Source organism: Cupressus sempervirens, chromosome 8 (genome assembly GCF_028749045.1).
Source record: "Cupressus sempervirens isolate cs-2001-9-10 chromosome 8, ASM2874904v1, whole genome shotgun sequence".
Lineage (NCBI taxonomy): Eukaryota > Viridiplantae > Streptophyta > Pinopsida > Cupressales > Cupressaceae > Cupressus > Cupressus sempervirens.
The window spans coordinates 62,538,717-62,549,663 of NC_143125.1; positions in this window are offsets into that span (position 1 = coordinate 62,538,717).

Genomic DNA, 10,947 nt, shown 5'->3' on the forward strand with positions numbered 1-10,947 from the left:
GCGGGGAAAGAAAAAGCGGCACGACAACATCTTGACAAAAAAGTAGGAAGTTGGGAAGAGCTCGGAAGGCACAGAAGAGGGAAAAACAAACAAAAGAAGATGAAGAAAAAAAAAAGGAAAAAAGCTAGGGGGCGGGGAAAAATTGGATTGCTAGATGACCTAGAGGGGCAGCTAGGGTGCTTTGGGGGGGCTATAAGTGGCTAAAAAGGGGCTAGAAGGGGTCATTTTTATTCAAATTGAGGAGGAGATATTGCGAGTTAGGAGATCTACATTGGAGATTACGATGGTGGGTATTGGGCAACCAAATCATTGAGTAGACATAGTGCGACGAGTACAAGTATGAGGGATGCCCGATCGATTGGTAGGGTCTAAAACCTTGGTGTGATTTTTTTGTATGTATTTTTTAGTGCGTTCTTGCAAAAGAAAAAATGCGATCCCATAGGCACGGGTCCGGCGGCAACGCGAGCGGGATCAGTGGGATTGCGATCTTGTGAAAGTAGCGTTGTCTGGTAGTTTTTCAAGGGTTCAAACAATTTTTCACGGGAGAGAAAGCCTGTGATGGAAGGATATGCGAGAACGAGGTTCAGTTGGCAGGATCGCATCCCCGCCAACAAGAATGCGAGTCAGGTCGTAGGAACGCAAGCCTCTGGTCGAAGGGTTGTCAAAGCGAGAAAGTGGGAATGGGGGCAAAGTGTGAAAACATGATCCTACAGGATCACTGATCAGTGAGATCACTAGGTGTAGCTACTGTGGGAACGTGCTAGTGGGGTCAGGGTTAAAAGGTCAAGGGGTTTGGCCATAGTCAACATTGCGATCCCATCGAAAGATATATCCACGGGAATAGGAGATGTTTATGTTGCGGGAACGTTGGCCACAAGATCGCTAGTCAACTATTGAATATGCTAAGGTCGAAGTAGCGATCCTCCTGGAATATATTTCTATGGGAACGCTATTTTGTAGGCTTCGCAAGAATGCATTTTTGCGGGCATGAGGGTGTGGCTAAAAAAATGTAGAAAAAGTTGGGGTTGAGGAAAGGGAGGGTGGGAGGATAAAAAATTGAGATAGAAAACTAAAATTTTGGATTGGGTTTGGTGGTGTGCAGTGGTCCTTGGATGTGTTAGTGTCACGGGAGTAGTGAGCAACAGTGTTGCGTGCCAGAGAGACACTGATGCCTGCCGATTGGGCGTGGATCAAGGCGATTGGACTAGGCTACCTAGTGAGGTTACCCCATACCTGGACTTACATCCTCCAACGTACACCAATAGTATCCAGCCTGAAGGATATGCTTTGCTAGCACCATCCTGCTCGTGTGAGCACCACAAGGTTTAGCGTGTACCTCTTTGAGAGCCATTGTAGTCTCATTTTGATCTAAACATTGAGAGAGAGTATCATGATAACCACGATGATATAGGGTTTAGGTGATGATAGTGTAATGGGAAGCTCTGCGAATAAGGTTTTGGCATTGGGTGTGTGTGAGGTGAGGAGATATGATACCATTTAGTAGCTAAGCATGAATTTTGTGGTACTATGGAGATTGGGGACCAACTAAGATATAGATCCATGTTGATTCATCACTCTCATATGTAGGTTCATGTAGCTGCTCAACCAAGAATTCATATTGCACAGCTTTGCATGACATTTTCAAGAGAGAACCAATAGTAGCCATGGCATCAACTGCCTTATTCTGGAGTCTAGGTACCTGTATGAACTGGATCTGAGTAAAATGCTCCTTTAATTGATCAACTAGATCTTTGTAAGGTAGTAGCTTGTCATCCTTGGTTTGATATTCATTCAATGCTTATTTGATGATAAGCTGAGAATTACCATAGACCTGAAGCTCCGTGATATTCCATTCAATGGTGATTTTGAGTCCCACAACAAGGGCCTCATATGCTGCAATGTTATTGGTACACGAAAGTTGTAGCTTGAAAGATTTAGGAATATAATTGCCTTGAGGTGTAACCAAGAGTATGCCTACGTCGGAGCCATGAGATGTATAGGAGCCATCAAAATATAGCTTCCAAAGTGATTGTTCTTCTATTAAATAGAGGTGTTTGTCTGAAAATTCCATGATGAGTGGGTGATCTACAACTAAGGGTGCATCAGCCAAGTGATTTGCAATAGCCTGGCCTTTGATGGCCTTTCTATCAACATATTGAATGTCAAACTCACTGAGAAGCATAACCCATTTTTCCAAGCGTCCGGTGAGTACTGTGCGAGAGAGCATATATTTCAATGGATCAATCTTTGATATTAGTTGCACAATATGACTCAACATGTAATGACGTAGCTTGTTGGTTGAAAACACCACTACTAAGCATGTCTTCTCCATTGGTGTATAGTTAAGCTCATAGCCCACTAATGTTTGACTAATATAGTAAATAACTCTTTCCTTTCCTGCATCATCAAGTTGTGCTAGAAGAGCACCTAATGCTATGGGAGTAGCTGTGATGTACAATATGAGAAGGTGCCTTGCAACTAGAGGAACCAAAATAGGAAAATTAGCTAAGTATTGCTTGATGAGCTCAAAATTGCGCTGGCAAGCTGGGTCCCATCTGAAATTTTGATCTTTCTTAAGCAAGCGAGTGAAGGGTTGACACTTATCAGCAAGCTGAGAAATGAACCGCCAGACTGATTGGAGTTTTCCTTGCAAAGAACGAAGGTGCTTGAGTGTCTTAGGAGGAGCCATATCCATAATGGCTTTGACCTTCTTAGGGTCAATCTCAATACCACATCGTGACACAATGAAGCCTAGGAGCTTTCCTAAAGTAACATTGAAGACACACTTCTTTGGATTTAGCATGAGATGATATTTTACTAGCCAATTGAACACTTCCTCAAGGTGAGATAAGTGATCCAAAGCATTGAGAGACTTGACTAAAATATTATCCACATAATCCTCAAGTATTTGATGGATTAGGTCATGGAAGATGACTGTCATTGCATGCTGATAGGTTGCACCAATGTTCTTCAACCCAAATGGCATCATGTTGTAGCAAAATATGCCCCAAGGTGTAGTGAATGCCATTTTATGTTGATATTCTTTTGCAATATGAATCTGATTATATCTAGAGGAGCCATCCATTAGTGACAAGAGTTCATGACCTACGGTGAGATCCACAATCATGTCGATATTTGGTAATGGAAAGTCATCCATCAGACAAGCTTTATTAAGATCCCTTAAATCAATGCAAATCTTGACCTCGATGATTAATGAACTGAAGATATTAATGTGATGAGAGCCTGCAACAGTGTTGCGCACCAGAGAGACATTGATGCCCTGATAATTCACATAGCACAGAGGCTCCAAGGATTATTTCGTCAAGGAAAATATCATTGTAAGCTTTCTTTTCAACTTCATTAGGGATGTCTTCAACCTCAATGAGAGTGTTTTGGACGTTTGTAAAGGGATGGCCTTCTGTTGTAGTGACCCAGTAGCGAGGATTCCATAGCCCAATCCTTTGGTTTTCTGCCCTAGGTGTGCTTCTATAGGCTATCTCATACCTGATTCCTGGTAGCCTAAACCACCTCCTTGATAATCCCATTGCTCCGTGGCCAAGCGATGTGACTAGGGATATTTCTGTTTAAAGTGATAAGGAAGTGCTTCACTTTTTAGAGGTGGCTCATTGTATAGCCATTTGTTAATGTTTGGTGTGTTTGTTGCTCCATCAAGGATACCTTTGGTGGAAAATGTGGTAGGGCCCAGTTGGTGGAGTTGAGAGGTGGTTTTCGATATAAGCCCTTGATGTGTCGGGCATCCTTGAGTATATGGATCAAGTGGTAGAGCACTGACAACAAAAGCATCTGTGAGATTATACTCGCCACAACCCTGGTAGTTGATCTTAACTATGAAAAGAGTGGAGGCTAAAATGGTGTCCAGAGCGTGGTAGGTGCCAGAGGAACTAGCCATGGTGGTGTCAATTTTGATCCCAGGACAGTGATTGGTGTATGAAGCTTCAACTGTATTGCAATAAGCAAATGGTTCAAGATTTGCGTGGATGGTTATCTTAGTGCCATTATGAAAAATTTTTACACATTGATGATATGTGGACGGAATGGCCTTCATGGCATGAATCCATGGGTGACCGAGGAGGATGTTATATGGAAGGGTAAGATCAACTATGTGACAGAGTTTTTCTTGAGTGGTTGGTCTGACTCTGATAGGGAGCAAGATGGTTCCTTCAGTAGTACACTCCAAATTGTCATATGCCTTGATGGTGATGACCTCATTGACGATATCTACTTCAGTATATCTTGCCTGTTTGATGAACTTTAGAGTACATAGGTTTAGAGCTAATCCATTTGCTCCCTTTTGAGTGCATCTTGACCCTCCCTCACCATCTCATCATCTTGATATCTTGGCCCTCCATTCCTCCAAACTTTGGCCTATAAATTGAACCTCCTCCCTTCACAAAATCATCCACCTTCCATGCAAAGTTATAATGCTATTTTGAGAGCTCATAAACTACCAAAATACTATTATAATATTGGAATCACTCCATGAATCCATTGTTGAAACTTTGCTTCATTCACTCCATCCATCCATCTAAAGCTTAAGCATAAACTTGTGAGCATACATATCTTAAATCAGGGACAAATCCATTGCATCATGATGTTATACCATTAGGAGCCTATGATTCTTGGTTTGTTTCCTTTTGTGGTGATAACAATCGATCCTATCTTAAGTGTTTGCTTATTTAGTTTTGTTAATGATTTCCTTAATAGCTAGTATTCATTTTACACTACTAAACTAGGTGATACATTTTGGCACGCCTAGTGGGACCCCGCATTTGGGTCAATCTAATCAGTTTTTGAGTTTTTTTTTTAATGAACTAACCAGAATAACATTTTTTGCTTGTGGGTTTTTGTAGGTGGTTTGCTAACATCACCCCAGGTACACAAGTCAATCTTTGGGAAACATGCTCCTAGCCATCTAAACATTTTTAAATTTTAAACACTTTGAAACCCCTTTTGTTCGCAATCCCATGACCCCAGGAATGCGATCCCACTACCGCAAGAATGCAGATATTAGCCGACAAAGAACATGAACCCGTGACCAGTAGCTGCCACGCTAGCAAAACCTCTCTGCATCCCTACTGGCCTTTCCTTCTACGGGAATGCTTTAAACTCCTGCAGGATCGCTAACATTTCCCCATGGGAATGCATCTGTTGCTTGGTCAAACTTGCTAACTGATTCCTACTGTTGACCTATCGAACCTGTCGAACAAATTTCTTGTGGGAACGCTCAGAATTATACTCGCAAAATTGCTAGTCTATAAGATTACACTGCATTTTTTAACTCGCGGCCTAAATTTTTAGTCTTCACTAGTTATTATCTCGCATTCTCGTTGACCTTTTACTCATTGTCATGCCTGTAGGATCGCTGCCTTACCCTGCGGGATTGCACTATTTTTTTTACCCACGACCTAAATTTTTACTGTTTTCACCAGTTTCCATCCTGTGTTCCTGCGATCCTTTTCCGTGTTCTCGCGCCAGTAGGATTGCTTCCAAAACTCGCGGGTTCACACTATAATTTTTTTTGTTCAAAATTTTGATAGTTTTTCATTGCAGGTTTCATGTTGACGTGTTTTTTGCAGGTTTTATCATCATAATCATCTTTTGAATGGCTTAAAATTGAACAAATCTTGCTTTTTTCATGGAATGAATGATTAGTGATTATAATTAACCATTGCCATGAACACTTTATTTTAAGGCGTTAAAGAATATTATGTGCAAACACTTCAAAATTTAGACTTAAAATAAACTTCATCAAATCTTGAATGCCCTAAAGGTTTAAAATGCTCTTTTTCCCTCCTCTTTGAAGCTTTGGCGCGCGATTTCCCTTTTGTTGACTCAATTTACTTTTGTTAGTGACATTGTGAAGTTGGAACAAATCTTATATGCTAAACACATGTGTTTTCAAAAAGTCATAGAATAGAGCATTAAAGTGTCCAAATAGCAATGAACCCCATGTCTTGCATGTTTTGAGATTGTGCATTTTTGTGCATCTTGGACTTCTCTCTTTTCATGCCAAATAAGACCATTAAAGTACGTGATGCATGTACCGAAAGTTGTTAACAAGATCATCCACAACAACCTAGGAGTACTTTTAGCGAGTTCATCCAACTCTGGGTACTGTGTCCCCTTTGGTGAGAAGCTCAAACCGGTAAATAGTCTGGCCGATATATAAATGAGGGAAAGGGTAAACCTTCTCGCTCCATCTCTTTAGTTCGGGCGGCATGTTTTTGGGGGTAGCCTGAGGTGGGAAAAATTTCTCACAATTTTAGCATGTCCGAAATAGACCCTTAAGTGGATCACAGCCAGTAACAACCATTGCAAAGACTTCATAGACCCATTTACAACCCTCTTAGTCTAAAGTATCTTGCTTTTCTTTCATGGTATGTTATTCATGATGCAAGGTAAATAGCATCCCTCAAGATTACTCACAATTGTGCTCCCCTGGTAGAGGCATAAGGCCACTTGAGTTTCATCTCTAAGGGTCATTGTTCCCACAGAAGGGGAACTTCTATTTGTCATGACTTGAAGGTTGTCTGATGTGTATCCTTTGTCGATCGACTCTTGTATTGACTCACCTTTTTGATTAGAGGGAAATATTACACTAGAACCAAGAGACATCAAGCTGTGGGTCATTGAGTAACATATGACAATCAAATTCTGACTGTAGGGATAAAGTGTGTGTTTGAACTATCTTAAATTGTGCTCAAGACTTGTGAAAAATATTTGTTGAACATACACAATTTAGTGGTTACTATCAAAAAATCCTTTTGCTAAAGAGATCAATTGTTTGTATTTCTCAAAGTTGCTTTGCCTTTTCATAAATTGTTTTCTCCTTTATCCCCATATCAGAAGAGAGAAAGTTTCACCTTTGACATCTGAAAACAACAGTTGTTAGCAAGTCCATTTGCAACAACTGCTTGTCTTGTTGGTCCAATTTGTCCATTTGCCTCAATAATGATCTACTTGTTCCCTCAAAAATACAAGAATCACTAAGCAGAAACTAAGTTATAAATCCTTTTTTGGCCCAAAGTCTTGCTCTTTTTCAAAAATACTTTGCCATTTACCCTACTTGACCGAAAATATCACAAATTTTATCTTTGAGAGACCTCACCTATATATATAAGAAATGGTTGTTAGCAAGCCCACTTGCAACACCATACTTTTAGTTTACCTTTTGCCTACAGTTATTACCTAGAAAATACCCCACAAAAGTCTAGTTACCAACAAACCCCTTTTGCTCTAAAAAAATTCAAAATTTTCTCTTTTCAAAATACCTTTTTGCTACCAATCTACTTGACCAAAAATGACACATTTTTCCTTGCCTAAAGATAGTTAGCCAAATTAATCCTGAACAAATCCAAAACTTGCTATTTCTCAATTGATTTATGTTCCAACCCAAGGTCTAGAAGGTATACTTAGTGTAGTCACTACCTCCAAAACCCCACAGTTGTGATTCAAATCCTTGGAAATATCTCATGTCAGGCCATCTTAAGACTAAGTTTAAGAAGGCCAAGCTCCCTAAAATACCAGCTTATCAAGAAATCGAAGCAGAGCGTAAGAAACATACCCTTAACCCTAGGATTTCCAAATTGGATCAAATTGAGAAAGACAGAGCTGAGGTAGCATTGCAAACTGAATGGGACTACAAAATCCAAATCCTAACCCTAAGACATGGTGTTAATTAGATCCTTATCGACAATTCTACTGTTACTCATTTTGATTAGGTCTCCCCTTTTCTTTCCACACACACTTGCACACTTATAGGTTAGTCTCATAACTAGGCACTGCACTATCCCATGCAAACATTTGAATATAGATCATCCCCTCCCATCTTAGGTTGTTAAAAATAGAATCCTTCGCATGCATTTCTAAAAATCTTAGCATCTCCCCATTAGATCCTCACTCACTTAGAAACTTTTTTGCATCACATCTCTCATCATCCTAAGTATCCTTGAAACACACCATTTTTTATAGATAAAGTTTTCATTAGTGCCCAAAATCACCTTGAGCTGAAGGTTAGGGTCACACATTTCGCATCACCATCACATTTGCACATTCATATTTTAGGAAAACACAAGTCTCTTGCACTTAGCACCATATCATTTAGACTTCTTTAGTGTTGTACATCCTTAGTATCATCCCTCACTGCATTTTCATCTTTAGGAAAAGAATCCTTTCATGCCACCCACCTCATGCTTTGGTAGGAACACATGAAAAAAGAAAGATATGGATCCTAGTCATAGTGGTAACACATCTTGAGCTTAGCCATACCTTGTAGTACCCATGCCGTCGTCAGAGCCATCACCGCAAACCCTCGAGGATCCAAGTTCATCCATAGATATTGAGACTTTCATGAACCAACTTGGTCACACTACCATCGTAAATGCCATCATAGATCGCAATAGGTAAACCATCATGGAAAATTTCTTACGGGATTATGTTTCTATCTTTGAGTTTGGACGTCCACCACCTATCGACATAACAAATCCTACTCACCCATTGTTTGGATGACAACCACCTCAGGTAGAACCAGTAGACCCAAATATACCCTTGACCCAGGTGCCAGTTTCCATTCCACAGAACACTCATCCCACTCTCACTCAACCATTAGTTCGTACTACTTCCTAACCAACATCAAGTATACCGTCTGCATCTATTGCTACCACTCACTTTTCTGCTCCACCAAATCCTCCACTTGCATCCAACAACAATACCTTTTCGCTCCCACCCCAAATCACATCTAGTCTATCTACCGCTTACATACTGCCACCAGGGTTCACTACTTCATCTTCCATCCCACCTGACATCTCTATCAACCCATTTGCAACTAGCCAAAGTTCATCAGCTGCATTTCCTTTGGGACCTTGGAATACTGCTCCGACACAAGCACCTATCACTAGTCTTCCCCCTAGCACTGTAGTCACATCCACACCTATGACACTATCATCCACCACTTCACATAGCTATTCACTCCCACCCCTCACTAATTATTTCTCCATGCCAACTCTAGGCAATAGCCCCAATCCACCGCCACTGCAATTCCCTACAGTAAACACTTTGCCACAGATTAACTACCTTGCGCCTATTCAAAATCAATCATACTCTCAAGAAGGCGCACAACCCACATATGTTGGCCATGGTATATATTACCAGAGCATGACACAAACATTACCAGCATTACCACCATTTCAGTCGTAGTCTTTACACCAACAGTATGCCCAAGCACCCACACAAAACTATCTCATAGGGCAACAACCTCATTGTTATCTACCACACCAACCTCAGCAGATGCAACAATATGCGCAACCCACATTCCAACAACCCATAGCATCAATTCCACTAGTTATGTGAACCATTTTTCAATAGACACCATATGGTCATCAGAGTTCTACATATCAGACTTCAAATTTTGGCACATATCCTACACCAGGGGCACCTGGATTGGGTGCACCCGCTCCCCCACCTGCAAATTTTGAATGAGAAGAGATGAAAAATGATCTCAAAGCTCTCAAGGATGGGATAGACACCAAAAATTTCAAGTTTGAAAATGATTTCCCATACCCTTTTGATAGGACTATCATGATGACTCCATTTCCTAAACATTTTGAGATCCCCAAGTTTCACAAATTTAGGGGGAAAAGTGATCTAGTCACACATGTTAAAGAATTCTATATGCATTGTTAGGAGGTAGCTTATAATGATGTGTTCCTCATGCGACGCTTTCCCAAGAGCCTAGCAGGACCAGCCTTGGAATGGTTCTGTCGTATCCCTCAAGGTACTATTAAAACTTTTGCAAAACTTTCTGAGGCCTTTGTTGCTCAATATACCCATCTCGTTGAAAATGAACTGTCTGTAGTAGACCTAGTCCATACTAAATCGAAAGGCAAAGATTTCCTCGCAGAATAGTTGCAACGCTGGCAGATCCTTACAACAAGGATTTCTTGTACCATCCCTAAGTGTCATCTTGTCAAGATGTTCATAAACAACACACAACCTAGCCTCGCCCATCATATGGTTATGAATCGTCTGCAAATGTACAAAGACATCAAAGAACAAGGCATGGGCCTCAAACAAGGCCTTATTAAGGATGGTGTCATTAGATTGTACAAAGAAAACACCCAAGACACTACTTAAGATACCTAGTTTAGTAGTGTAAAATGAATACTAGCTATTAAGGAAAGCATTAACAAAACTAAGTAAGCAAACACTTAAGATATGACTAATTTTTATCACTACAAAAAGAAACAAACCAAGAATGGTAGGCTCCTAATGGTATAACATCATGATGCAATGGATTTGTCCTTGATTTAATATATGTATTCTCACAAGTTTATGCTTAAGGTTTAGATGGATAAATGGAGTGAATGAAGCAAGGTTTCAACAATGGATTCATGGAGTGATTCCAACATTATAATGGTATTTTGGTAGTTTATGAGCTCTCAAAATAGCATTATAACTTTGTATGGAAGGTGGATGATTTTGTAAAGGGAGGAGGTTCAATTTATAGGTCAAAGGTTGGAGGAATTGAGGGTCAAGATCTCAATATGATGAGATGGTGAGGGAGGGTCAGGATGCACTCAAAAGAGAGCACATGGATTGTACTTTTTTAGCACCAATAGGGAGGTGACACTTGTCACAAGGAGAATAAGTGTGAGAGGATATGATAAGGGTTGGTCAAAGAAGTAATGATCCCGTAGGTTAAGGCAGTGATCTCATAGGCACGGGAATGAGTAAAAGGTCAGCGGGAATGCGGGACAATAACTGGTGAAAACTAAAAATTTAGGCCGCAAGTTAAAAAATGCAGTGCGATCCCGCAAACTAGCGATCCCACGAGTATAATTCTAAGCATTCCCATAGGAAATTTGTTTGGTGGGTTTGATAGGTCAACAGTAGGAATCAGTTAGCAAGTTTGATTGGGCAATAGATGCG